This window comes from Macaca thibetana, chromosome 6 (assembly GCF_024542745.1).
Source record: "Macaca thibetana thibetana isolate TM-01 chromosome 6, ASM2454274v1, whole genome shotgun sequence".
NCBI classification, from domain to species: domain Eukaryota; kingdom Metazoa; phylum Chordata; class Mammalia; order Primates; family Cercopithecidae; genus Macaca; species Macaca thibetana.
Window position 1 is genome coordinate 34091626 of NC_065583.1, and position 27051 is coordinate 34118676.

Genomic DNA, 27051 nt, shown 5'->3' on the forward strand with positions numbered 1-27051 from the left:
AAAAATAAAATAAAATAAATTAGGCAGACATGAGGACATCCACCTGTGATCCCATCTACTTGGGAGGCTGAGGTGAGAGGATCACTTGAGCCTAGGAGCTTGAGGCTGCAGTGAGCCATGATCATACCATTGCACTTCAGCCTGGGTGACACGGCAAGATCCTGTCTCAAAACAAAAGTAACATCCAGGCACAGTGGCTCACGCCTGTAATCCCAGCAGTTTGGGAAGCCGAGGTGGGCAGATCATTTGAGGTGAGGAGTTCGAGACCAGCCTGACCAACATGGTGAAACCCTGTCTCTACTAAAAATACAAAAAAAAAAAAAAAAATAGCCAGGTATATTGGCACATGCCTGTAATCTCAGCTACTGGGGAGGCTGAAGCAAGAGAATCTCTTGAACCCGGGAGGTGGAGGTTGTAGTGAGCCAAGATTGTGCCACTGCACTCCAGCGTGGGTGACAAAGTGAGACACCATCTTAAAAAATAAAAATAAATAAAGTATACTCAAATTATTCTAAAAAGTATTTGGGTAATCTCATATTAATTTAAATTAACACTAAACCATACGTCTCCAACACACACACACACACACACGCGCGTACACAATTATTACATAAAATCAGGAATCTGAGAAAAAGGTGACTAGATCACAACAAAGGAACCCTCCCTCCTCTCCCGTACTCTATTGCTGTGGGTATGCAGAGAAGGATTTGCTGCCCTTACCCTAACAAGCCGTACACTATTGGAGGCTCCATGGGAATCAACAAGGAAATTGCAACAAAGTGAATTACACACAACTACCAAAAAATACCAGTAAAGGAATACCAGCAAATGCTCATTAAATATCTGGACATGTAAATCTCAGAAATTTTACATTGGCCTGATTTGAGCAATAAAGTAAACTATATTCTTTTTCTTTTTACTTTTTCTTTTCTTCTTCTTCTTCTTTTTTTTTTTTTTTTTTTTTTTTTTGCGTAGTCACAACTCTCTACCCTCAAGCTAAGCCCACCCAGGGTGGTTTTTCAAGAGAACATAATTGGGGAATTTTGGTCTCAGTGTGAGGCCTTCAGAACTTAATCACAGGAGTCCAGAATCAAACAGCCCTTAAAAATCAGTTCTTTCAGTTTTTATACAAAGAACTTCCTGGAACACAGGGAAGCATCATACTGGCTCAACCCAGCATCTACACCCTCTGACAGAACTAGACTAACTATCCTTGCCTCAGGTGGCTCCTCAGGCAGTGGGCGAGTCCTTTCTATCAGTCCTTTCTCTCATGGTTCCCTCTGTTCCTACCTTTGAAAGAGAAATCAAGCTGAGTGATTAAGAGTCTGTCTTTGTGAGAAAAGAAGTTGGGAATTACAAGATGATGTAGCTGGCAACTTCCCTAGCTGAAAAGAGAAACACGCAAGTCTAATTCTTATGCTCTTCTGCATTTGAACCGCAGTTTTTAAAAAAATCAAATAATAATAATAAGTCAGGGAAAAAGCAAAGTCCCACTGGACTCCTGGAAAGGAGCCTTTTTGTTGAGCAGGGAAATGCATATAAAGACATGAATTAGAGGAGCCAAGAACTGAGAAAGGGAAGGAATGTGGAGGGATCCAGAGGGGAATACTGTTATCTAGGAGGGAAAAGAAGTTGAAGCCAGCAAGATGGGGAGGCCATGGAAAGGAGGATTGGGAGAGAGACAGACAGTGTGTGTCTGGCACCTAGACAGCAAAAAAAAAAAAAAATTGAAAAATAACAGAAATAAGAAAAGTAGATTTCTTAAAGTTTAGACATATACTTGAGATGTTCATGTATTTGTAAAAGAAACGAATCAGCCTTCAAGCTGCTGCAGAGCGGACAGAGACAGCTAGGGGATCCTGTCCATTAGGATTATAGTTCTTTTTTTATTTAATGCTTTTTTAAAGGCAAAATAGATCAATTTCCCTGTCTAAATTCAGTACCTTGGATTTCTTTAGCAAATAAGCTATTTAGTGAGCTTTCTTTCCTGTTCTGATGGCAGATTTTATTCTTTTGCTGGAATGACGGGAGAATAGGGGTTATGAGATAGAATTCTTCTTTCCTCAACTAGTTTTTCTCTCATGACTGAATTTCAGTTCAACTATACCTTAATAAACCTATATTTTGAGCTTAGCATTTTCAGAAGTTCATGATTCCTTTTTCTATATATAAGACAACTAAGGTTAAGAGGTTTAGAAACTTACCCCAAGTTCCAAGGCCAAAATGTAAAGACATGTTTTAATTCCTGGATTGGAGTTCTTTCCACCACATCTGTCACATGTGTATTTCTCAAAGTGTGGACCGCAGACCAACAGCATCCACATCCTCAGAGAGCACAGCAGGAATACAGCATCTTAAGTCCTACCCTAGACCTCTTGAATCAGAATCTGCATTTTAAGCAAGCCCCCAGGTAGTTCATAAGCACGTTTTGGTTTGAGAAGCTGGCATTCCACCATACTGCCTTCTCCAGCTAGAGGGCATTCCTCTCTAGCCACAGCTTTACTCTGGCTATGAAATAGCTGAGAGAAGCTCTGTGTGAACTTGGAAAAAATCTATGCCATTAAGACACTACAGAGGATAAAAAGCAAACCAGAGAACAGTGGGTACAGAATAATTCTATTTTAAGATATATATTTTTTGAGACGGGATCTCACTCTGTCGCCCAGGCTAGAGTGCAGTGGCACAATCATGGCTCACTGCAGCCACAACCTCAAAGTCCCAATCAATCCTCCTACCTCAGCCCCCCGGGTAGCTGGGACCACAGATGCGCACCACCACGCCCGGCTAATTTTTGTATTTTTTTAGAGACCAGGTTTTGCCATGTTGCCCCGGTTAATCTCAAACTCCTAGACTCAAGTGATGCACCAGCCTCGGCTTCCCAAATTGTTCCAATAAATTATATATATAAAATAGGTCTATATATCCATGCAGAAAATAAAGACTAGAAAGATTTAGGAGAAAATATTCTCTCTGGTGATGCGATGATAGGCAATCTTGTCTCCTTTTTTTTTTTTTTTTTTTTTGGTTCTAGTTTTCTTTTAGAAACACCTGTTAATTTTGAAAAGTTACATTTTCTACAATAGTCTTTACTAAATCTGGCTTGTGAAGGGGCGAGAAAAGTAGTGCATAAGAAATCTGGGAATTGGCATGAGTGATCCCAATAGAATGCCACTACTGAGATTTTCTTGGATATTAATGGGCACATAGGGCTCACAGTGTTTATCAGCCTCCTGCACCCAATCTACTCACTTCCAGGAAGGGGCTCATTCTTCTGGCCCCCAGGGGGCAGTCCTCCATAAGTTTACAAAAGCCTACTCTTTTCTCCCACAGTGTGAATAATCAGGAGTCATATTGGCCACAACTCAGCTACACCAAGGTCTGAAAGATTCTGGGCACTTTAACAACAACAACAAAATACTATAGACACCAAGAGATAATATTTTATAAACAGAGGCAAAATCCCCAAATAAACAGAAAAGAAACAGAACACAAACCACCCACACTGCTCAGCCATAGCACCAAAAGATTTCTATCTACAAGAACATTCTTGTGTTTGGGGAGGGAGGGCAAAAGTCAGAAGGATACACACAACAAAGACACTAGACAAGGTTCAGATTGCTTAAGAAAAGGTCCGCTTCTATTAATACCTCCTACTACCTGTTAAACCTTGGGCAAGTCACTTAACTGTTCTTCTCCTCTATTTCGTCCGTTGTCAGTTTCTCAATCTGCAGCCTTGAAGATTTTCTGAGTGCTTTAAAAACCGTCAAGTGTGCAAAGGTAAGTTTCCTTGTTGTGCTGGTTGTTCAACATTTTCCCTCTAGATCCCTTCTAAACCCTTCTCTGAGTTAGTCTGTGCCTTGAGATGCTGATGTTTTTGGATTGTGTCATACAGGCTCTCTGTCCCATTGGCATCTGTTGGGAAGTAACAATAAGAGATTAGACAACAGGAGAAGACAGAAGTAGAAACTTCCTTGCCAGATACCTATGTTATATTAAAGAAGCCCCAGGAGCTTAGCACTACCAACTTATTATACAATGCTGACGGCTAAAAGACATTCTTGAGATTTTAGAGGTATTTGTGCTAATTATTAAATATCAGGTTTTCTTATTCACCTTGTTGCCAAATACTGAATAAATCTCAGAATGTTAGAATAGGGTGCAATTTGGGGTATTAGCTTAGTAGTTTCCAAACTATGAGTGACAGTCATCTGGTATCCAAAGAACTGTGGAACAGAACACCAAGTGTGTGTGTGCTTGTCTGTGGCATTGTCTGCAGATGGAATAAATCATGTGTCACATACAGAAACTTCCTGTTATTTTCCAAGGATACGTAAATGGATTTAAGACAAAATGCAAGATCTTATAAAGGCATGACAGAATTCATGGGGGGGGGGGGGTTGTAACTCATTGCATATTTTTTCAATAAGCAGTAATTAAAAGGGCCATTTTTTGACCGGGCACGGTGGCTTACGCCTGTAATCCCAGCACTTTGGGAGGCCGAGGTGGGTGGATCACGAGGTCAGGAGATCGAGACCGTCCTGGCTAACACGGTGAAACCCTGTCTCTACTAAAAATACAAAAAAACCAAAAAAAATTAGCCAGGCATGGTGGTGGGTGCCCGTAATCTCAGCTACTCAGGAGGCTGAGGAAGGAGAATGACGTGAACTTGGGAGGCGGAGCTTGCAGTGAACGGAGATCGAACCACTGCACTCCAGCCTGGGCCACAGCACGAGACTCCGTCTCAAAAAAAAGGCCATTTTTTCAATATAAAATTTTTGGAAACAACTAGGTTCACTTCTAATGAAATTAAACTTTTTATTGTTTTTGTTCATCATTTCAGGTAAATTATTTTCCCTTACTGTGATTCATTCAACAAAAACTAAGTGAGATCCTCATATATGTTTAGCATTGAGCTAAAAACATTTGTATTTCTTCCAAAGTGAAAAAAAATCAACTTATTGACCTTACGTTCTAGTGACAAAGGAGTTCATCAGACAAATTATTACACAAATATTTGCTTAAATTAAATTTGTGACAAATGCTATGAGTCAAAGTTAGAGGCTGAGAATGTAGACATACCAGGGGATATAGCCCATTCTAAAGTGTTAGTGAAATACTCCCTAAGAAAGAGATACAATATTTAAGTTGAGACTTACTAATACCCCTGAAGGAAGCCACTTTGCCATAACTTGCTCTTCACTAAGCCAGTGGACACCACCCAGGACTTCAACAAGTGTGTCCTGCAGCTGGTGTTATGCAAACTGCTCAGAAACTTCCCAACGTCTTGCTCTTGAACTTACCCAAGAAAGAACTCTAAAATGAGCATCTTAAAAATATCAATATATTCCTTTCTTTCTTTCTTTCTTTTCTTTTTTTTTTTTTTTTTTTTTTTTTTTTTTTGAGATAGAGTCTCGCTCTGTTGCCCAGGCTGGAGTGCAGTGGCCGGATCTCAGCTCACTGCAAGCTCCGCCTCCCGGATTTACGCCATTCTCCTGCCTCAGCCTCCCGAGTAGCTGGGACTACAGGCGCCCGCCACTACGCCCGGCTAATTTTTTGTATTTTTTAGTAGAGACAGGGTTTCACCGTGTTAGCCAGGATGGTCTCGATCTCCTGACCTCGTGATCCGCCCGCCTCGGTCTCCCAAAATGCTGGGATTACAGGCGTCAGCCACCGCGCCCGGCCCCTATTCCTTTCAACTCTTGTTAATACTGGGCATTTCGCTTCTTACCATGCATGTATTTTTCAAGATGCTCATCTTAAGGCCCTTCATGGGCTGGGCGTAGTGGCTCACACCTGTAATCCCAGCACTGTGGGAAGCTGAGGTGAGCAGATTACCTGAGGTCAGGAATTTGAGACCAGTCTGACCAACATGGAGAAACTCGTCTCTACTAAAAATACAAAATTAGCCAGGTGTGGTGGCAGGTGCCTGTAATCTCAGCTACTCGGGAGGCTGAAACAGGAGAATCGCTTGAACCTGGGAGGCAGAGATTGCGGTGAGTCGAAATTGTGCCATTGCGCTCCAGCCTGGGCAACAAGAGTGAAACTCCGTCTCAAAAAATAAAACAAACAAACAAACAAATAAAATAAATAAATAAAAGCCCTTCATGCTAGATTGTAACAAAAGATGGTGAAGTAGAAGTTTTATTATGATGAGTAGTATTTTTCCTTACTATTGGAAAATTAATCCAGAGTGGATGAAGTTGAATGTATTTGCTTAGTTTACCTTTAAAAATATTTTGGACTATAGTTGAATAAATTAATTAGTCTTTGCTTCTTAGAATTTTTTCTTCAGATTTTAAGTGTGTGTGTGTATATATATATACACACACATATATAGTGTTGTATACATACAAGTGTATATATGTGTGTGTGTATATATATACACATACATAGTATTGATTCAGAATCCAATTTTAGCATGTGCTGTGGATAAGGTGATTTTATGAGGTCAGATTGGGGGAAGGGAGCTCTTATTCTCTAAAATTATGGTTGTCAAGGCTGCGAAGTTCAATTAAACATACTTGGCAAAATCCTTGAAAACTTCTAATGCTTGGGGAAAAGAAAACTTTGTGCATATCAAATAAAGTAAAGTAAATCAATATCAGCAAGGACCTTGGCAATACCCTAATGAGCCCTAAGGGAATGCAATCATGGAAACAGTAGAGAAGTGGTAAAATAAGACAGCCACTGCAAAATTTCCTGGCAATTGTTGAGAGAGGGCTGTACGTAAAACAAAGGTCACACTGGAAAACTGAGGGTGGGCTGCTTAATTCCTAAAGAGAATGCTTCTCTGCTACCTGCTATGCTGGGAATAATTTTAGAGAGATATTTGGCCTAAGATGTTAAGGACTAATGGTGGTTTAATTCTTTGTTGTTGTTGTTGTTTTCTTTTTGTTTTTTGTTTTGAGATGGAGTGTTGCTCTGTCACCCAGGCTGGAGTGCAGTGGCACAATCTTGGCTCACTACAACCTCTGCCTCCCGGGTTTAAGCAATTCTCCTGCTTCAGCCTCCCGAGTAGCTGGGATTACAGGTGTGCACCGCCACACTTAGCTAATTTTTGTATTATTAGTAGAGATGGGGTTTCACCATGTTGGCCAAGCTGGTCTCAAACTCCTGACCTCAGGTGATCTGCCTACCTCGGCCTCCCAAAGTGTTGGGATTACAGGCGTGAGCCACCGTGCCCGGTGGTTTAATTCTTATTTCATCGTTAACCCCAAAGAGCACACTATTCAGGCTCTGCTATTTCAATATGTCAGTGGCTTTTCTTCTTGTTCCTCAAATCACACCACACCTAATACCATAACAACCTGTCAATCTCCATGCCAGACAGTGAAACCTCAACTTCCTCATTTATAAGATTAGGATAATACTAACTTTCACCAATTGCCAGAGGTTTTAAGTGAGGCAATGCATGTAACAGATTTAACCACAATTACATTTATGTAGCAAAGATTTTTAAATACCAGCCATCATTACTAGCACTCTTTTGTGGTAGTTAGGGAAGGGGTCATTTACTCATCACTATATTCTTAGCACAATTACAGTGTCCAGTGCATAGAAGAGGTTCAAAATTTATGGAAAGAATGAGTAAGAATATTATTAAAAATCGAGGATGCCCAGGGTTTAGAATTCAGAATAATGAAAGATGTCTTTTTGTTTTTCACTCATCACATCAAAAAATCAAGTTAGACTTCACAAGCTTACTCTGACACTGAGAAAAGTGAAAAATTCAATGGTTTTATCCTAAACAACAAGCACAAATAATGTGTTTCCCATTAGGGAGAAAAATACCTTGACCACCAGTTTCCAAACACTGACTTCCTGATAGAAATTAGAAAAATCCAAATCTAAATAAAAATCTGCAGCTTCTCCAAGACCCACGCTCCGGGCCATATCAACTAATATTCCGGGAGGGAGTAGTTTCCGTCCACCAATGGAACTAGCTTCCCTTTGCAAAGCCCCTTTTATAGGCAGAATTCCTTTTCCATTTCCTTGGGGTTTTATTTCACTTTGCGGGCTGTTTGCAATATTCTGTCTTGAGGGAGTAAAAGGGAAAGAGGAGGCATAATGCAGGGTGAGTTCCTCCAAATGTCAGGCTGGGTAGTGCCAGGACAGCTGGGCCTGAAACCCTGTACCTAAGGAGGGGACTGGTGTGGCCGAGAAGAATGTGAGCTCAGCCTCATCTGGTTTCTTTTAATGCTCGAAGCAAAGAGCCTGAGTTATTGCATTCTTTCTCAATGTCTTACATAAAATCAGATTATTAAGTGCAGAGACAGTCGACTGTTCTCTGTCCTCCTGGCTAGCTTTTAGCATCCCCATAGCAACGTCAATAAACAGAGAAATAAATGAACTTCTGAAGAATAAGTCTGTTGGCTTTGCTGTCTAAATTATTCTCACTCTCCCTGCTTAAAGACACACACACACATTGTTATTGTTCTCCTTCCTAAATCTATGTGCTTTTTTAGCCCAGTGATGACAAGTTTGAGCTTTTACATTTAGATTTTGATCCATTTTGAATTTGGTTTCCGTCACCCCTTTGTTTAAAAAAATCTTCAACTACTCACTATCATCTACAGAATTAAGTCTGTTTCCTTTGCACAGTATTCAAAGTTCACTTGATCGTTTTTCTTTTCTTCCTTTGTTTTCTTTTTGAGACAGAGTCTCGCTCTGTCGCCCAGACTGGAGTGCAGTGGCGCAGTCTTGGCTCACTGTACCCTCCGCCTCCTGGGTTCAAACAATTCTCCTGCTTCAACCTCCTGAGCATCTGGGACTGCAGGCACCTGCCACCATGCCCGGCTAACTTTTGTATTTTTAGTGGAGATGAGGTTTTGCCATATTGGCCAGGCTGGTCTTAAACTCCTGACCTCAAGTGATCTGCCTACTTCGGCCTCCCAAAGTGCTGGGATTACAGGCATGAGCCACCATGCCTGGCCTCACTTGATCTCTTTCAAAGCCAGTTGTCCACCATTGTCAATGACACCTTAAGCTTCATTCGAGGGAAAAAAAGCTTAATTTCCTTATAAGACACTTTCTCATCTGACATTAACACCCCTGTCCATGCTCCCAGCTATGATACTAAAAAAGGGTATTAGACCATGCACAGTGGTTCATGCCTGTAATCCCAGCACTTTGGGAGGCCGAGGCAGGTGGACCATTTGAGGTCAGGAGTTTGGGACCATCCTGGCCGACATGGTGAAACCTCGTCTCTACTAAAAATACAAAAATTGGCCGGGTGTGGTGTTGGGCGCCTGTAATCCTAGCTACTCAGGAGGCTGAGGCATGAGAATCGCTTCAGCTCAGGAAACGGAGTTTGCAGTGAGCTGATATTGTGCCACTGCACTCCAGCCTGGGTGACAGAGTGAGACTCTGTCACACACACACAAAAGAGGAAGGAAGGAAGGAAGGAAGGAAGGAAGGAAGGAAGGAAGGAAGGAAGGAAGGAAGGAAGGAAGGAAGGAAGGGAAAGAAAGAAAAAGAAAGAAAGAAAAGAAAGAGAAAGAAAGAAAGAAAGAAAGAAAGAAGAAAGAAAAAGGATGTTAATGTCAGACAAGAAAGAGTCTTATAAGGAAAGCAATAACCTAAGCAAACTTCAAGTCCATCTGCAACATGGAATCCCAATCTGGCTTCTACTGCCGCCAGCCTGGATCAAGCAATCCCCAGGGCCAATCTGGATGATATCTGCAAGAGCCTCCGAACTGGGCTTGGTGCTTACGCTCTTGTCCTGCATGGTCTGTTTTTTGACACAGCAGTCAGAATGATCTTTTAAAAACATAAATCGTATTAGGTCACTCTCCTGTTTAAAACTCTTCAGCGACTTTCCTGGCACATAGATGAATTCCAAAGATCTTCTAATGCCTATTGGGCCCTAAGTGTCCTGGCCTGTGTTCATTTATCTTATCTGATTTTGTATCTCTTCTCTCATCTCTGGCTCTTACTCTCCAGAATCACTGGCCTTATTTCCATTCCTTAAACGTGTACAGCCCTTCCCTGCTTCTGGCCTTTGCATTTTCTCTTATCCTTCCTAGCATAGTTTCCTCTGATTTTATAGGGTTGATACCTTCTCATTGCCATTCAGGCCTCAGCTCAAATGTTTTCTCTAAATGTTTCAGAGAATTTATTGACCCTCCTTCTGTAGTTTCCTTACCCCATCACACCTCGGTATGCTATGAAATTGTTCTATTATGTTTCCTTGTTATCTTGCTTATTTATTTGATAACTTCATTGTCTGAGTGTCTCAATCACAGTATAAGGAGGGAAGTAATCATTTGTGATTGGCTTACCACACAAAGACTTGCTTGGCACACAAAAGGAAATCAATAAAAATATTTTTTGAACGAATCAATAAATAGATCCCATTTTTTAAGACCCAGTTTGTATTTGACCTCTCTGGTGAAGCCTTTGTCGCCCATTACTAGAAAGTGCCCCTCCCATGCATATCTCCTGCACAGGGTTGATCATTTCTTTTAGAGGACTGATGTGCGCAGTTGCCATACCTTCTCTATTAAACTATAGCTTCTTAAGCAATGTCTGATCCATTTTATTACCTACCACCTATATCTTTATATATCAGAGATGCTCAACTAATGAATATCACTGTTTGGCTTCTTACCCGTGCAATAGCTCACATGCACAGGCCTGGCCCTACAGCTGTCCCTCTACTTAATGTTTAAGCAAAGGAAGTTTATTTCTTGGTTACTAATTATAGCATACCTTTTCAGTGGCTCACATCACAGTTCTTGGCCAGCATCTCATGTGTAAGCTATTGAGAACAGTTCTTTGTGAGATGAAGCATTGTTGCCAGGTATATTAGTCTGTTCTTGCATTGCTATAAAGAACTACCTGAGACTGGGTAATTTATGAAGAAAAGAGGTTTAATTGCCTCACGGTTGTGCAGGCTGTACAGCAAGCATGGCTGGGGAGGCCTCAGGAAACTTACAATTATGGTGGTACATGAAGGGGAAGCGGGTTTGTCTTATATGACCAGGCAGGAGGAATAGGGTGAAGGGAGAGGTGCTACACACTTTTAAACAACCAGATCTCATGATAACTCAGTCACTATCTTGAGAACAGCAAGGGGAGATCTGTCCCCATGATCCAATCACCTCCCACCAGGCCCCTCCTCCAATATGGAGGACTGCAATTCGATATGAGATTTGCACAGCGACACAAATTCAAACCATATCAGCAGGGTCTCTAGGTGGGTATAAGAGCCTCTTTGGAGTAAGAGCAGACCACTCCACCACCTACATCCCTCCCGCCACACACACATACCCTTCAGGAGGTGCCAGAGAGCTAACACTCTACAAGGGTAATGGTCAACCAGTGGAGACAGAAACTGGGTGTAAGTGCCTCATTTTTCTGGTCTTTAGCTGGACCAATTTGAGACACACTCTAGAGCGTTTTCAAATATTCTGGTAGAACTAAGCCCCTGTCACCTGTGGCAGTGACCTTCACAGTGGACCTTCCTGAAATTTTATCCTTTTGCATGCTGTTCTCTCTCTCATTCTTTTCTCATCCTATTTTTGAGATCACCTCCCAAATAAACTATCTGTAAATAAGTTGTCTCAGGCTCTGCTTCAGTGGAACTCAAATAAGACATCAAATTTTTCTTTAAGAATATCCTTTGCTTTCAAACAAATAATGTTGGAAAAACTGGATATCCACATTCAAAAGGTTGAAATTGGACCATTACCTTATACCACATACAATAATTAACTCAAAATGGACCACAACCTAAAAGTATGAGCTCAAACTATAAAATTCCTAGAAGAAAACACAAGGGTAAAACTTCATAACATTGGATTTGGCAATGCGTTCCTGGATATGACACCAAAAGCACAGCAACAAAAGGAAAAACAGACAAATTATACTAGTCAAAATATAAAATATCAGGGACCAGGTATGGTGGGTCATACCTGTAATCACAGCACTTTGGGAGGCAGAGGTGGGAGGATCACCTGAGGTCAGGAGTTTCAGACCAGCCTGGCCAACATGGAGAAACCCCATCTTTACTAAAAATACAAAAATTAGCCAGGCATGATGACGTGCACTTGTAATCCCAGCTACTCAGGAGGCTGAGGCAGGAGGATCTCTTGAACCCAGGAGGTGGAGATTGCAGTTAGCCAAGATTGTGCATTTGCACTCCAGCCTGGGTGACAGAGCAGGACACTGTCTCGAAAACAGAAAAATTTATAATGTCAAAGGTTGATATCAAAAGAATAAAAAGGCAACCTGTGCAATGAGAGAAAATATTCAAAAATCATATATTTAATAAGGGATTAACAGTCAGAATATATAGAGAACTCTTACAACTCAACATTAAAAAAAAACAATCAAATTAAAAATGGGCAAAAAACTTGAATGGGCATTTCTCTAAAGATGCTGCAAAAATGGCCAATAAGCAGATGAAAGATTGAAAGATGCAAAATTACTACTCATTAGGGAAATGTGAATCAATACCACAATGTGATATCACTTCACATCCATTAGGATGACTATTAAAAAACAACAACAGAAAATAACAAGTGTCAGCAAGGATGTAGAGAAATTGGAACCATGGAAAATAGTACAATGGGTCCTCAAAATATTAAAGATAGAATTACCATATAGTCCAGCAATTCCACTTCTGGGTATATACTGCAAATAACTGAAAGCAATATTTCAAATAATATTTGTTCATAGCAGCATTATTTTCTTTAGCCAAAAACAAGTGTCTATTGACAGATGAATAGATTTGTAAAATGTGGTATATACATACAATCGAATATTATTCAGCCTTTAAAAGAAAGAAAATTCTGATATATGCTACATGGATGAACCTTAAAAATATTTCGCTAAGGATAATAAGCCAGTCACAAAACGACGAATACTATATGATTTTAGTTACATGAGATATTTGAGTTGTCAAACTCACAGAGACAGAACATTTACAGCAATGTGTATGCAACTATTGACAATGAGGTAGTCAGTTAAAATTAGTTAATGCAGAGACAGAGAGAAGAAAAGGAAAAAAGGAAGGGAAGGGAAAGGAAGGAAAAAGGGAAAGGAAGGGAAGGGAAGGAAAAAAGGAAGGGAAGGGAAGGAATAAAAGAAGGGAAGGGAAGGAAAAAAGGAAGGGAAGGGAAGAAAAGGGAGATGAAGGCAGGTAAAGGGAAGAAAAGGGCCTCAGCTGGGAATGATAACTCACGCCCATAATCCCAGCACTTTGGGAGGCCAAGGCAGGCAGAGCATTTGAGGTCAGGAGTTCCAGACCAGCCTGACCAACATGGCAAAACCCCATCTCTACTAAAAAATACAAAAATTAGCTGGGCACGATGGCACACGCCTGTAATCCCAGCTACTAAGGAAGCTGAGACAGGAGAATCACTTGAACCCAGGAGGCAGAGGTTGCAGTGAGCTGAAATCATGACACTGCATTCCAGCCTGGACAATAGAGCAAGACTCCATCCCAAAAAAACAACAAACGGAAAAAGAACTTCTTTGGCTTCAAATCTGTAGAAACAAAGTAGATTAGTAGCTTCAGTATGCAGGGGCGGAGGAACATAGCAAGTGATTTCTAATGATTATAGTGTTTCTTTGAGGGTAATGAAAACGTTTTGAAATTGATTGTGGTGATGGGGTTCTGGGCATACTGCCACTCAAATATGACACCTTGGCATTTGAGAAACTAGCAGAAGCAGGAAGGTCACTCTCTCACCTTCTCCTGCCCTTCTTCCCTGAAGCAAGTCACAAGACCCTCATTCCAGAGGTGTCCTTTCTATATGTAGAGAAAAGGAACATCCTTATCACAGAAAGACACGAACACAGAAGAATTTGAACAAACTGCCCTGCTAAGTTCCCTCCAGTTTATTACCATTAGATCATACCCTCTTTGTCTAATTATATTTCTCCACTATCAGCAGAACCCACTCCCGATGTTTAATGTGGGTTCTTTTCTATTTCCTAAGTTTCTTGGCTGGGTTGAGAAATAAAGGAAAAGAGCACGAGAGAGAAATTTAAAGCCGGGTGTCCGGGGGAGACATCACATGTGGGCAGGATCCGTGATGTTCCCCGAGCCGAAAAACCAGCAAGTTTTTATTAGCGATTTTCAAAAGGGGAGGGAGTGCACGAATAGGGTGTGGGTCACAGAGATCACATACTTCACAAGGTAATAAAATATCACAAAGCAAATGGAGGCAGGGCGAGATCACAGGACCACCGGATGAGGCGAAATTAAAATTGCTAATGAAGTTTTGGGCATGCATTGTCGTTGATAACATCTTATCAAGAAACTGGGTTTGAGAGCAGACAACCTGTCTGACCACAATTTATTAGATGGGAACTTCCCTCCTCCTAATAAGCCTGGGAGCACTACAGGAGACCGGGGCTTATTTCATCCCTTCGGCTTTGACCATAAAAGACGGCACACCCTTCTAAAGAGGCTGTTTATAGGCCTACCTTCAGGGCGCATTCTCTTTCTCAGGGATGTTCCTTGCTGAGAAAAAGAATTCAGCGATATTTCTCCTATTTGCTTATGAAAGAGGAGAAATATAGCTCTGTTCCGTCCGGCTCACCGGCGGCCAGTTCAAAGTTACCTCTCTTGTTCCCTGAACCTCACTGTTATCCTGTTCTTTTTTTTTTTTGAGACAGAGTCTGGCTTAGTCGCCCAGGCTGGAGTGCAATGGCGCGATCTCGGCTCACTGCAAGCTCCGCCTCCCGGGTTCACGCCATTCTCCTGCCTCAGCCTCCCGAGTAGCTGGGACTACAGGCGCCCGCCGCCTCACCCAGCTAATTTTTTGCATTTTTAGTAGAGACGGGGTTTCCCCGTGTTAGCCAGGATGGTCTCGATCTCCTGACCTCGTGATCCGCCCGCCTCGGCCTCCCAAAGTGCTGGGATTACAGGCGTGAGCCACCGCGCCCAGCCTATCCTGTTCTTTTTTTAAGATGCCCAGATGTCATATTGTTCAAACACACATGCTCTACAAACAATTTGTGCAGTTGACACAATCACAGGGTCCTGAGGTGACATTCATCCTCCTCAGCTTGCAAAGAAGATGCCGGGATTAAGAGATTAAAGTAAAGACAGGCATAGGAAAACACAAGGGTATTGATTGGGGAAGTGATAAGCGTCCATGAAACCTTCACAATTTATGTTCAGAGATTACAGTACAGACAGGTGTAAGAAATTATAAAAGTATTAATTTTGGGAAATAATAAATATCCATGAAATCTTCACAATTTATGTTCTTCTGCCACGGCTTCAGCCAGTCCCTCCGTTTGGGGTCCCTGACTTCCCGCAACACTCCACAACTGTCTACTCTTCATCAAACCTAAGCATAAACATACACATTCCCTTTTTCTTTGGATTATCATTTCCAAAGCTTCTCATATCACATAAAGCTCACATTACATAAATTTGCATGCCTTTTTCTTGTTGATCTGCCTTTTTCTTACAGGTACCTCAGCCATGAACCTAGCAGTGGGTGAGGAAAATTAATTTTTCCTCCTGTACAGTGGTGATGTTGCATTTTTCCTTGCGTGTAATGGTGACGTTGCATAACTCTGAATACACTAAAAACCAATGAATTGTATACTTTAAATGGATGACATATGGTATTTGAATTGTATCTCAAAAAATTGTTATATTAGAAGAAAAAAGGAACCTCCTTTCCTTTGCCTTTTGACAATCCCTCTACTTAGGCATGTAATCAATAATCTTGGCTATCCATAACATTCTTTCTCATTCTGTCCAAAAATTCACATTGCTTTCTTCTTCCCCAACTATCCCCTATCCTATTTCTTTCTCATTCTGCTGTCTTGAAACTAATACAGTATGCATCTATATTTTTTAAAGGCCTAATGACTATCTCTATGAATAAACATATTAGGAAAAAAAATCTCTGCTACTTGAATAAGCAAGGTAATGTGTGAAGTTCAGAAAATCTGGCAGACTAGTAAGGAGGATATATTTAGATAACTGTCACAGCAGACACACCAAATATTGTCCATCGACTCTTCTCTTTAGCTGCCGAGAATAGAAACCATCAGTCACAGGACTATGTTTACTTTCCAGAAAGGAAAAGTGGAGAAAATGGAGCAGTTTTCCAGCAGCCTGAGTCGTTGGACTCAGCCAACTTGATAGCAGTAGTGTTCCAGACTGATTTTGGTGTCCCACAAGATAACATCCTGGGACTCATTGTGAGAGCTCAAGATTAGAAAGGGAAGCCTTAATCTAGCTCTTTTTAACTGTGCAATCCTGGGTGAGTCACATATCATCTCTGACCCTTCAGTTTTTAGGATTGAAATCTAATTCTTCCAAACCCAGTACCTCTTCCAAAATCCTACCCCTACCATAAATACTTTATTTATCTATTTATGTATTTATTTAGAGACAGAGTTTTGTTCCTGTTGCCCAGGCTGGAGTGCAATGGCACCATCTCGGCTCACCGCAACCTCCGCCTCCTGGGTTCAAGCGATTCTCCTGCCTCAGCCTCCTGAGTAGCTGGGATTACAGGCATGTACCACCACACCTGGCTAATTTTGTATTTTTAGTAGAGACGGGGTTTCTACATGTTGGTCAGGCTGGTCTCGACTCCCGACCTCAGGTGATCTGCTCTCCTTGGCCTCCCAAAGTGCTGGGAGTACGGACATGAGCCACCACTCCTGGTCCATAAACACTTATCGTACTAAAAGCTAAGGGACTTGCGTTTGATTATCGTCTCAGTACTTGTCAGCTTAGACAAGTTAGGTAATCTCAGAGACTGTTTCCATACCCTTAAAATGACAACAAATGACCTTGACAAAGACTAGAGTTTGTGGGCTCTTGCTTCATTGCATTTTCTTGAATATTTCAAAAGTTTATAAAATCCTAATAGGATTTTTATTATTCTGTGAGGTAAAGTGAAAAATTTTAAAGAATTCAAATATCTTTTCATAAAAGTTAAGTTAATGGCATGTTCACACAACAGAATCCTAAGAAAAACATTAAAAATAGATTTTTATAATAGATTTAGAATAAAGGCCAGGAAACATTAAATGAGAAGAAAAATCAACTTGCAGAACAGGATTATTAATTAGATCTCATTTAAATTTTTACTAAATAAAAAAAGCATAACTAGTATATGAATATGTGCATGCACGTATGTATATATACAAAGATAAAAGCTTGGTAGGATACAAACTACATTCATATGCCTTGATTGTAAGATAGTGTGTGTTATATGCGTGTGTGTGTGTGTGTGTGTGTATGTGTGTGTGAGGGAGTAAGGAATGAATTAAATTTAACATTAGAATTTATCAATCAGGATATCCCTTTTCCCATTATAGAATGGGCAACTTTGGGCCACACTGCTGTACTAAGTATTTTATATTCAGTAACTCACTTAATCATCCAAATACCTGAAGGGTTATTGCTATTATTATTATTCCCATTTTATGAATAAGAAAAGTGGGGCACAAAGAAGTTAAGTAACTTACTCAGAATCTCATTTTTTTCTTTAACCAATATTTAGCTTCTTAGCTAACTGCCTTTGAAATAAAAAAAAAAATTATCAGCAGAGTAATCTCTAATCCTAACATGATTGTTCTCTCTTCATCACAAAGATACCAGTCATAGATTTCTACATTTTCTATTCAATATGGGGAAATATTTCTCAGATAAAAATGCATATAGGTGAAGGAACACCTGTCCATATTGTATTAATATTCAGCAGTATATTTGTTCTTTCCAACTTGCAGTTCAAACTATCCCTTGTTTTCTCTACCTTTATAAATAGTCAATAAATTGAGTGAGGGGAAAATGTCACTAGCTAAGTGACAAAAACATTTTACTCCTTACTTGCATCTACTTATTGCTCCTTTCTCTAATAACATGAAAAAAGAGTAAATGTCTGTAGATAAATTGTAGCATACTCATAAACTGAGAAACTCAAAGCCTAAAAGTGAAAATGGGAATGAACTGGCTGACAAAATTTTCAACTGCTTGAAGACAGAAAACATAGTTTAACTGGAGCAGAATTTGCCAGTTATCCAGCATGCTCCAAATAAAAATAGTTTTTAAGTACTATAGGAAATTGTCAACTCCATCTCATGAACCTCTCTTTGACACACCCAAGCAGTTTTCTCAGCAAAGAGCATGAAGGTGGGGCTAAGCAACAAAAGAGAAAGAGGGCAGTGGGGGATTAAGCATAACACCCCCAAAACATACATACACACACACACGCAGGCACGTATGCGTGCATGCACTCACACAGCCATGGTGCTTAGTGATTATAGTGATTACTGAAAATAAACAAGGAAGTTCAGATTCTCGTCCAACGTTCCTTTATATCATGACTTCCACCTCTTTGAAATTCCCATTTCTCCCATTAGGTGAAATGGCATCCTTCCTACTTCATCTCTCACAGGACACAATTGCAAAGTATTGATTCTTTGTTGAGTGACTTGAACATGAAGGATTTATAAATAGAAGACATTATTAAGGCAAAATAATACCTTGGGGTCAATGATGCAGTAGGCTGCTTTTTTCTTCTTCCCTTTTTCCTCCTTCTGGTCCATATGAGCCTTCACCCCTTGCTTCTCCTCATCTTCTGGTTTCATTGCATCTGAAACCAGCCAATACCTATTTTATATGCACATTTCCTCTTCTATGATTAAGTGGAGAGTTTACTGATGTATCCAAGTGACAAAAAATACTTTTGTTTCTGTCATTTTGGCCTAAGAGGGGAAGCGAGAGGTGCCCTAATTCACAACAAGAGAGAAGAGAGTTTCATACTGCTCAGGAGCAGAGACAGTGCTCGGCAGATGCATTTCTTCTTCTTCCTGAGCCTACAGTCAGAATATGTTTCTCAGCCCGGCTAGTGCTTAGGTGTCATTAGGTCATAAAAAAATCTCCCAAATGTCATTCTTTATGCTCTTTCTCCTTCCCCTGACTCGATGCTAAAAAGGCACAGCAACCTTAGAAGCCATCTGATGAAGGCAGCAGAGTCATGGAATGGAAGGAACCCAGGCATCTACATCGCCCTGGGAGAAGAATGGCCCATCAATCAAAAACAACTATTATTATTTTATATGGGCAAGAAATAAACTTCTCTTGTATTTGAGCCACTGTGTGTTTTGTAGGGTGTTTGTTACTGTAGCTATTTTCACTGAATTTATACAAGTATTCTTCCACTAGGAAAGACACTAATATGAAGTAGGAAGTAGGTCATGGCTAAGAATTTCATCAGGTTAATACCAGACTATAATGTCAAGACAACACTGTTTTTCATCCATTTTGGTTGAGAAAACAGAAGTGTTAGGAGATAAACTGAATGGCCAAGAAATCAGAACAAAAGAACTAAATCGTTGTGCATTATAAAACAAGAAGAGTGTTTAAAGTTTTCTGGAGTAATTCAAGAGTGTTGAAGAGGTTCTTAAATATACATATTGGGGTTCAGTATATAGACTGGAGATATAAGATAAAAGTACTGGAGATGAAGTGGAAGAAAACAGCAACATGAGAGGCTGTACAGATAAATCATCCAGTGACAAATGTTCAATGGTTGGCTGGCAGTAGAATTTAAAATCATAAAAACATTGTATTAGTTTTCATGTCATTGGCTTTATTATGATATGACATATCTCCCTTCAGTGAATGTGATACATGTTCCTTTCATTGAGATACCCTAAGGAAATCAAGGAAAATATGCTGTGGGCTCATCTGGGTCACACCCAGCCTACAGGAGAAGAATAAAGACAGATAGAAGGATGAGAATAACTGTTAAAAATTTATCAGGAAATGAGGAAGTCAGCAAATGAGGAAGAAATAAATAGAAAAAAATGTAAGCCTATAAGCATCTCTGGAGATCATAGGAGAGTGCTAAATTTTCTACTCCCTGTGGATATGTAGTAAAGTATTCTTATACTCTGGCTCTAAAGTTGGGCTGCCTATTACTTAACCCACATATCACCAGTTACTGTGTGACTTTGGGCAAGTTAATTTATTTCCCTGGGCCTCAGTTCTAGACCCTCTAAAAAGAAGAATACTAGAACCTATCCCCTAGTGATGTTATGAGGAATAAATGATTTAAAAGGTGTTAACAGCAATGGATGGTATCTGGCATACAGTAAGCCTTCAGCAGACTTTTATTGATAATTATCATTATTAATACTATTATATGTGGAATTACATGTATTTGGTTATTAAAAACTCTTTTTTTTTTTTTTTTTTTTTTGAGACGGAGTCTCACTCTGTCACCCAGGCTGGAGTGCAGTAGCCGGATCTCAGCTCAGTGCAAGCTCCGCCTCCCGGGTTTACACCATTCTGCCTCAGACTCCTGAGTAGCTGGGACTACAGGCGCCCGCCACCTTGCCCGGCTAGTTTTTTGTATTTTTTTTTTTTTTTTTTTTTAGTAGAGATGGGGTCTCACCGTGTTCGCCAGGATAGTCTCGATCTCCTGACCTCGTGATCCGCCCGTCTCGGCCTCCCAAAGTGCCGGGATTACAGGCTTGAGCCACCGCGCCAGGCCTAAAAACTCTTTACAAGGATATTTATCACAGCTCTCATCTTAATATCCTCAAGACAGAAACAACCTAAGTATCTATCAAGTGTAGAATGTATAAATAAATTGTGCAATATTTGTACAATAGAACACTACATAGCAAAAAATTATTTTATTATACTATTTATTTATTTACTGAGACAGAGTTATACTCTTGTTGCCCAGGCTGGAGTGCAATGGCACAATCTTGGCTCACTGCAACCTCTACCTCTCCGGTTCAAGTGATTCTTCTGCCTCAGTCTCCCAAGTAGCTGGGACTACAGATGCATGCCACCATGCTTGTCTAATTCTTGTATTTTTAGTAGAAACGAGATTTCTCCATGTTGATCAGGCTGGTCTCAAACTTCTGATCTCAGGTAATCCACCCTCCTCGGCCTCCCAAAGTGCTGGGATTACAAGCATGAGCCACTGTGCCCAGTCAGCAATAATAATTGTCAAATGAGCTCCTGCTATGCATAACATGGGCAAACCTCACAAAAATAATGTTGAGAGAAAGAAGCCAGACATGGAGGACTAACTACTGTATGATTCATTTACATGCAATGAATGTATAGTGTTATAAACATATAGTGTTGAACACTCAATAGTGAGATGCATATACAGTGTTCCACTTCAGGGCCGTAATGACCTTTGACAGGCAGGAGTAGTGATCCAAGCAGGATTTTTGGTAACATTCTTGTTTTTTCCCTGGTAAGTTGTTGCACTGATGTGTTTACTTTGTCATAATTCTGTGAATACAAAACACTTTTGATTTGTGCTCTCATACTTCAGTATGAAGATTTTTTAAAAAGAGGATTTTTGATAAGTTTGGATTTAGAGTAACCTCTACTAGATCCAAAGTAGTCCTTGCTCTTTGCTCCCAGGATCACAAATTTGAAATCTCCATCAGTGGTCAGAGATTAAACTATGGAAGAGACTCTGGCCTTACCACAAAATGACCTAAAAACATAGACATTTCTTGAAACAAGTAAGCAACAAAATCTCATATTACAGCAGGTACCCCACAGGCTAAGCTGAGCTGCTCCCGGGCTTAAAAAAACTAAAAAAGACCTTCCATTTTAACATGCCTATTTGTCTTACCATTTTCATTGCTTTGCACATCAGGAATTTTTAATCTTTTTTTTTTTTTTTAATTAGCTACTTGAGATTCAATGTTGAAATGTATTTGAATAAGATTATTTCAAGAAAATAGTAAGCACCAGGTACAGTGGCTCATGCCTATATCCCAGTACTTTGGGAGGCTGAGGCAGGAGGATCACTTGAGGCTAGGAGTTTAAGACAAGCCTAGGAATATAGTGAGAACCCTGTCTCTATAAAAAATTTAGCTGGGCGTGGTGGCATGCCTGCAATTGAGGTTGAGGTGGGAGGATCTCATGATCTCAGGAGTTTGAAGCTGCAGTGGGTCATGTTCACACCACCGCACTCCAGCCTGAATGAAAGAGCAAGGCCCTGTCTCAAAAAACAAACAAACAAAACAGTAAGCAATGTGTAAGCTTTTATGTAAAAAGGATTCAAGTTTAGTCACCAGTCATTTCTGTATTTGGTGATGCCATTTGCCCTGAAAATATTTATTAGTTTAATAACCAGAACTCACAACAAAAAGACCTCATCTTCATTGCTGCTTACAACTTGTAGTCATATATATATTGTGCATTGGCTCCTTTAATACCCTTCTCACTCATGAGACTTAAGCTTAATTAGGCCAGGGACTACATCTTTTGTTTATTCATTTTCTATACATCCAGCACCCACAAAATGTATGAATAAATAAATCACTAAATATTTCTGTAATTTTCCAATGCTAATATGTTTTCAAATATTTGAAGGAAGGGAGCAGCAACAAATAAAATCTTATGAAGATCCCTGATGCATCAAATATATAAAAATGGAGCTATAGTGCATGATTGTCTTCAGGTATTTCTATGCAATCCTTAGGGTCCTCAGAGTAGAATATGACAGCAATCTGACTACTTATATAAGTAACTATATAGTTCTTTGTATTGTGTAGAACTATTCACATATTCAGCTAGCAGGAAAGTTTCTGGATGTCTCTAGCAGACCTACAAATAAACAACAATAAGGCGAAGTAGAAGCTGTAATGCTGTGAAACCATCAGCAGCAACCTCATTAGTGAACCCAATTCTCATATTTTCTGTCGACTCTCTCTTTACGTCTCTCAGCAATTTGTTCAAAGCTCTGGAGCTGTCAAGTACTATAATAAAAGCAGATCCTATTTACTGAGCATTTACTCTGTGCTTGTGCTGTACTAAGCGCCTTATGTACATTATCTTGTGTAATCCTGCTTATTGCTATTTTGCAGCTGAAATAAATTGAGGCTAAAAGAGATTTAAAAAACTAGACAAAGTTGGCTGGGCACAGTGGTTCACTCCTGTAATCCCAACAGTTTGGGAGGCAGAAGTGGGCAGATCACTTGAGGCCAGGAGTTTGAGACCAGCCAGGTGAAACCCTACCTCTACCAAAAAAGAGAAAAATTAGCCAGGCATGGTACTGCCTGTAGTCCCAGTACCAGGGAGGCAGAGGTGTGGAATCGCTTGAACCTGGGAGGCAGAGGTTGCAGTGAGCCAATATCATGCCACTGTACTCCAGCCTAAGGGACAGACTGAGACCCTATCTCAAAGAAACAAAAATAAAAACCAAACCAAACCAAAACAAAACAAAAAAACACTTGACAAAGTCAAACATTTACTAAATTGGGATTTGAATAAAGATCATCGGTTCACACACTGATTCAACAAATGTATTTGGAGTGCCCTACCTTGTTAGATATATCTCTTGTCTGTACCTAAACAATTCTCCTATCCCACCAATAAATAAGTGATTTGTGTCTACCTAGCGTCTTAGGAAATGAGAAGGCTGGGCTTTATATCCCCATATCATCAGTCATTGGATGTAAGCTACCTTGAGAAGGGTGGGAAACCTTGGATGAGGTGGCCTACATAAGCCGAGGCAGTTCCTGAAAGAGACTGACAGCTGAGGGCCAACTGCCAGCCATACTCCCAGCAACTGAGGCTATATATATATATACACATATATATATATATATTTTTTTTTTTTGAGTCAGGATTTTGCTTTGTCACCCAGGCTGGCATGCAGTGGCAAGGTCATAGCTCACTGCAACCTTGAACTCCTGGGTTCAAGGGAATCCTCCCCCAACAGCTTCCAGAGCTGCTGGGACTACAGACACATGCCATTGCACCCAGCTATTTAAAAACAAAAATTTGTATAGATGGGATCTGGCTTTGTTGTCCAGGCTGGTCTCAAACTCCTTGGCTCAATTGATCTCCTGCTCCAGCTTCCCAAAATGCTGGGATTACAGGCATCTGCCACCATGCCTGATCTGTTCTTCATTTTTAAAGTGGGATCTGATTGATAAATCACAGTGTTTACCACAAACTTCATGACAGATCCCAAGAGAGAACTACTCAACTAAGCCTAGTCAACCCACGGAAATATGAGAAGTAGCAATAAATTGTTATATTTAAGGCTGAGATGGAGGGCAGTGGTACTAAACATCTATCTGTGGATAACCAGAACAGAAGATAGAACAACTGAGCTTTGGGACACCTTGATGTTGACAAGTTAGGGAGAAGAGTAGGAAGCAGTGGGAAGACTGAGAAGGAACAACCAGTAAAGTAGGGGATAAAGAAGTTAGGCCGGGAGTGGTGGCTCATGCCTATAATCCCAGCACTTTGGGAGGCTGAGGCAGGTGGGTTATTTGAGGTTAGGAGTTTGAGACCAGCCTGGCCAACATGGTGAAACCCCATCTCTACTAAAAATACAAAAATTAGCTGGGCAGTAGTGGCGTGTGCCTGTAATCCCAATTACTCGGGAGGCTGAGACAGGAGAATCGCTTGAGCCTGGGAGGCAGAGGTTGTGGTGAACCGAGATCATGCCACTGAACTCCAATCCGGGCAAGAGAGTAAGACCCTGTCTCAAAAAACAAACAAAACAAACAAACAAACAAAAGAAGTTCGATGTGTCAGACTTGGACCTGTCCACCCTCAACCTATTCCTCATCCTTTCCTCACTGTGGTCTGTTCTGCTTTTCCAAGACTCTCTTGTTAGCTGGTTTCCAGCTAGAACTCGTTTACTGAGGGCAGTGACTAGAAATAGGAGAGAAAAAGAAAAGGATAAACCAGGGGCTCTATCTCTCCCTCTCTGGGGTAGTATCTCCAATAGTAGTTGTATCTCTTCCCCGGCTCCATCTTCTGCCAGCCAAACCCTGCATAGTTCCAGCTTCTGATGAGTCACCCCAGCCCATGGACTCTGCTACCAGCTCCTCTCCTCTTTGTTCTCCAGCCTAAGTTGGTATTGTGTTTCTGCTGTTACCAATGTCTGCCTCACTATGTCCCATTTGGCTTTTTAGCTCTTTTGTCGTCTGTGTCCTCAAGACTCTGCATTAAATTCCCCCTGGTCAAATACTAAGAATAGTTTATGGGGTGGTTGTTGTTGTTGTTGTTGTTTTTGAGATGAGCTCTCACTTTGTCACCCAGGCTGGAGTGCAGTGGTGCAATGACATGATCTCAGCTCCCTGCAACCTCTGCCTCCCAGGTTCAAGCGATCCTCATGCCTCAGCCTCCCGAATAGCTAGGACTACAGGTGCCCACCACCATGCCTGGTTAATTTTTGTATTTTTAATAGAGAGAGGGTTTCAACATGTTACCCAGGCTGGTCTGGAAATCCTAGAGAGAGGGTTTCAACATGTTACCCAGGCTGGTGTGGAAATCCTGACCTCAGGTGATTCACCTGCCTCGGCCTCCCAAAGTGCTGGGATTACAGGCATGAGCCACTGTGGGCAGCACCTTCCATTTTCTTGATGAGGTCCCAAAAACCAAGTGAAGGAAATATATCCAAGAAGAACATGTAATTAACTTGGCAAATACTATTAAGAGGTTAAGATGAGAGCTCAGAACTGATTATTGGATTTAACAAAATGGAGGTCATTGATGACATGATTGGAGCAGTTTCAATGGAGTGGTGAGCAAGGGAAGGACAGATTAGATTCATCAGGAATTACCTCTAGAGCTGCTGTAGGGCCGGTTGCCCAAAGGACTGACACAGGGAAAACAGAATGAATGTGGGAAGAATGTGGGAAAATAACAACATCCACTCCCACCAGGAGAGAGGCAGAGACTAGGGTCGCAAGAGGGAATTCAGTTAGGTGGAAAGAGCTGGAGATCAAAGTCAGATCCTTGTAGTGAATAAACTCAAGGACTTAGGTACATGACAGAAACACATGCCAAAGCAGAGAGTTAAACCCATTTCAGAGAAATTCAGAAACTCTGGTTAAAGCACCAGAAAACTGAATGCTTGTAGGGAACAGTGACTTTCTGCTTTCCAAACTTCATTTTGGGCATTGGACAAACCAATTAATAGTGTATTGTGGGCAAGTTTATTGCAAGAAGTCAGTATAAGCCGATAAAATATGTTTACTTGCAATAAACTTTAGAATACAATATTTTTGAGCAGGAATTCCACTTAAGAAAAGCTAATCCAAAGAAAAAATTCTAAAAAGGAAATGTTTGGGCATAAAGATGAATACAGAATTATTATTCATTAGGATAGAGCAGTTGGAAACTCCTTAACTGTTTAGAAATACAGGACCAAATAGATAAAAGAGGAACATCCACTCAAAAGACTATTAGGAAAACCATGAAGAGTTATATTTCTACACACAAATAAAATTCAGACAATTTAATGTTCAGCTTTTGAAATGAAGGATGTAGGCCGGGCATGGTGGCTCATGCATATAATCCCAGCACTTTGTGAGGCCAAGGAGGTTGGATCACTTGAGGTCAGAAGTTGGAGACCAGCCTGGCCAACATGGTGAAACGCCTGTCTCTACTAAAAATACAAAAATTAGTCAGGTGTGGTAGTTCATGCCTGTAATCCCAGCTACTCAGGAGGCTGAGGCAGGAGAATCGCTTGAACTCGGGATGTGAAAGATGCAGTGAGCCAAGATCGTGTCACTGCACTCCAGCCTGGGCAACAGAGTGAGACTCTGTTTCAAAAAAAAATTTTTAATAAAAAATAAATTAAATGAAGTATGCAGTATTGATATGCAGAACATTATTATAAGTAAGTGGAAGTGTGCTAAAATTTAAGTAGTGTAAGAATGGTGAGACCCTGGGTAATTTTTCTACTTTTTTATGTTTTATTCATTGATCACATATAATTTTTTCCTAGTAGAATTAACAAACTCTTGAAAAGGGAAGAAATTTAAGGTGATAAAAGACAGATCATTCCCTATTGCAGAAATTCTTTATTTAAATAACAGGCACCATATAGATGGCTTATTTTACTCTCAGGGCAAACCATGTCCTAGCTAATCAAAGTCTTTATCTGAGTTTTACTTTCTATTGTTGCTTGTAATTAGCAGAGTTTTTATACTTGTGTCAAAGCTGCTACCCTGGTGATCTTTCTTGTTCCATTACTGAAGCTATTAATCCACATCATAACACATGCTTAAACCAACAAAACTGCATGTATTCAGATGTCATAGCTAATTGAT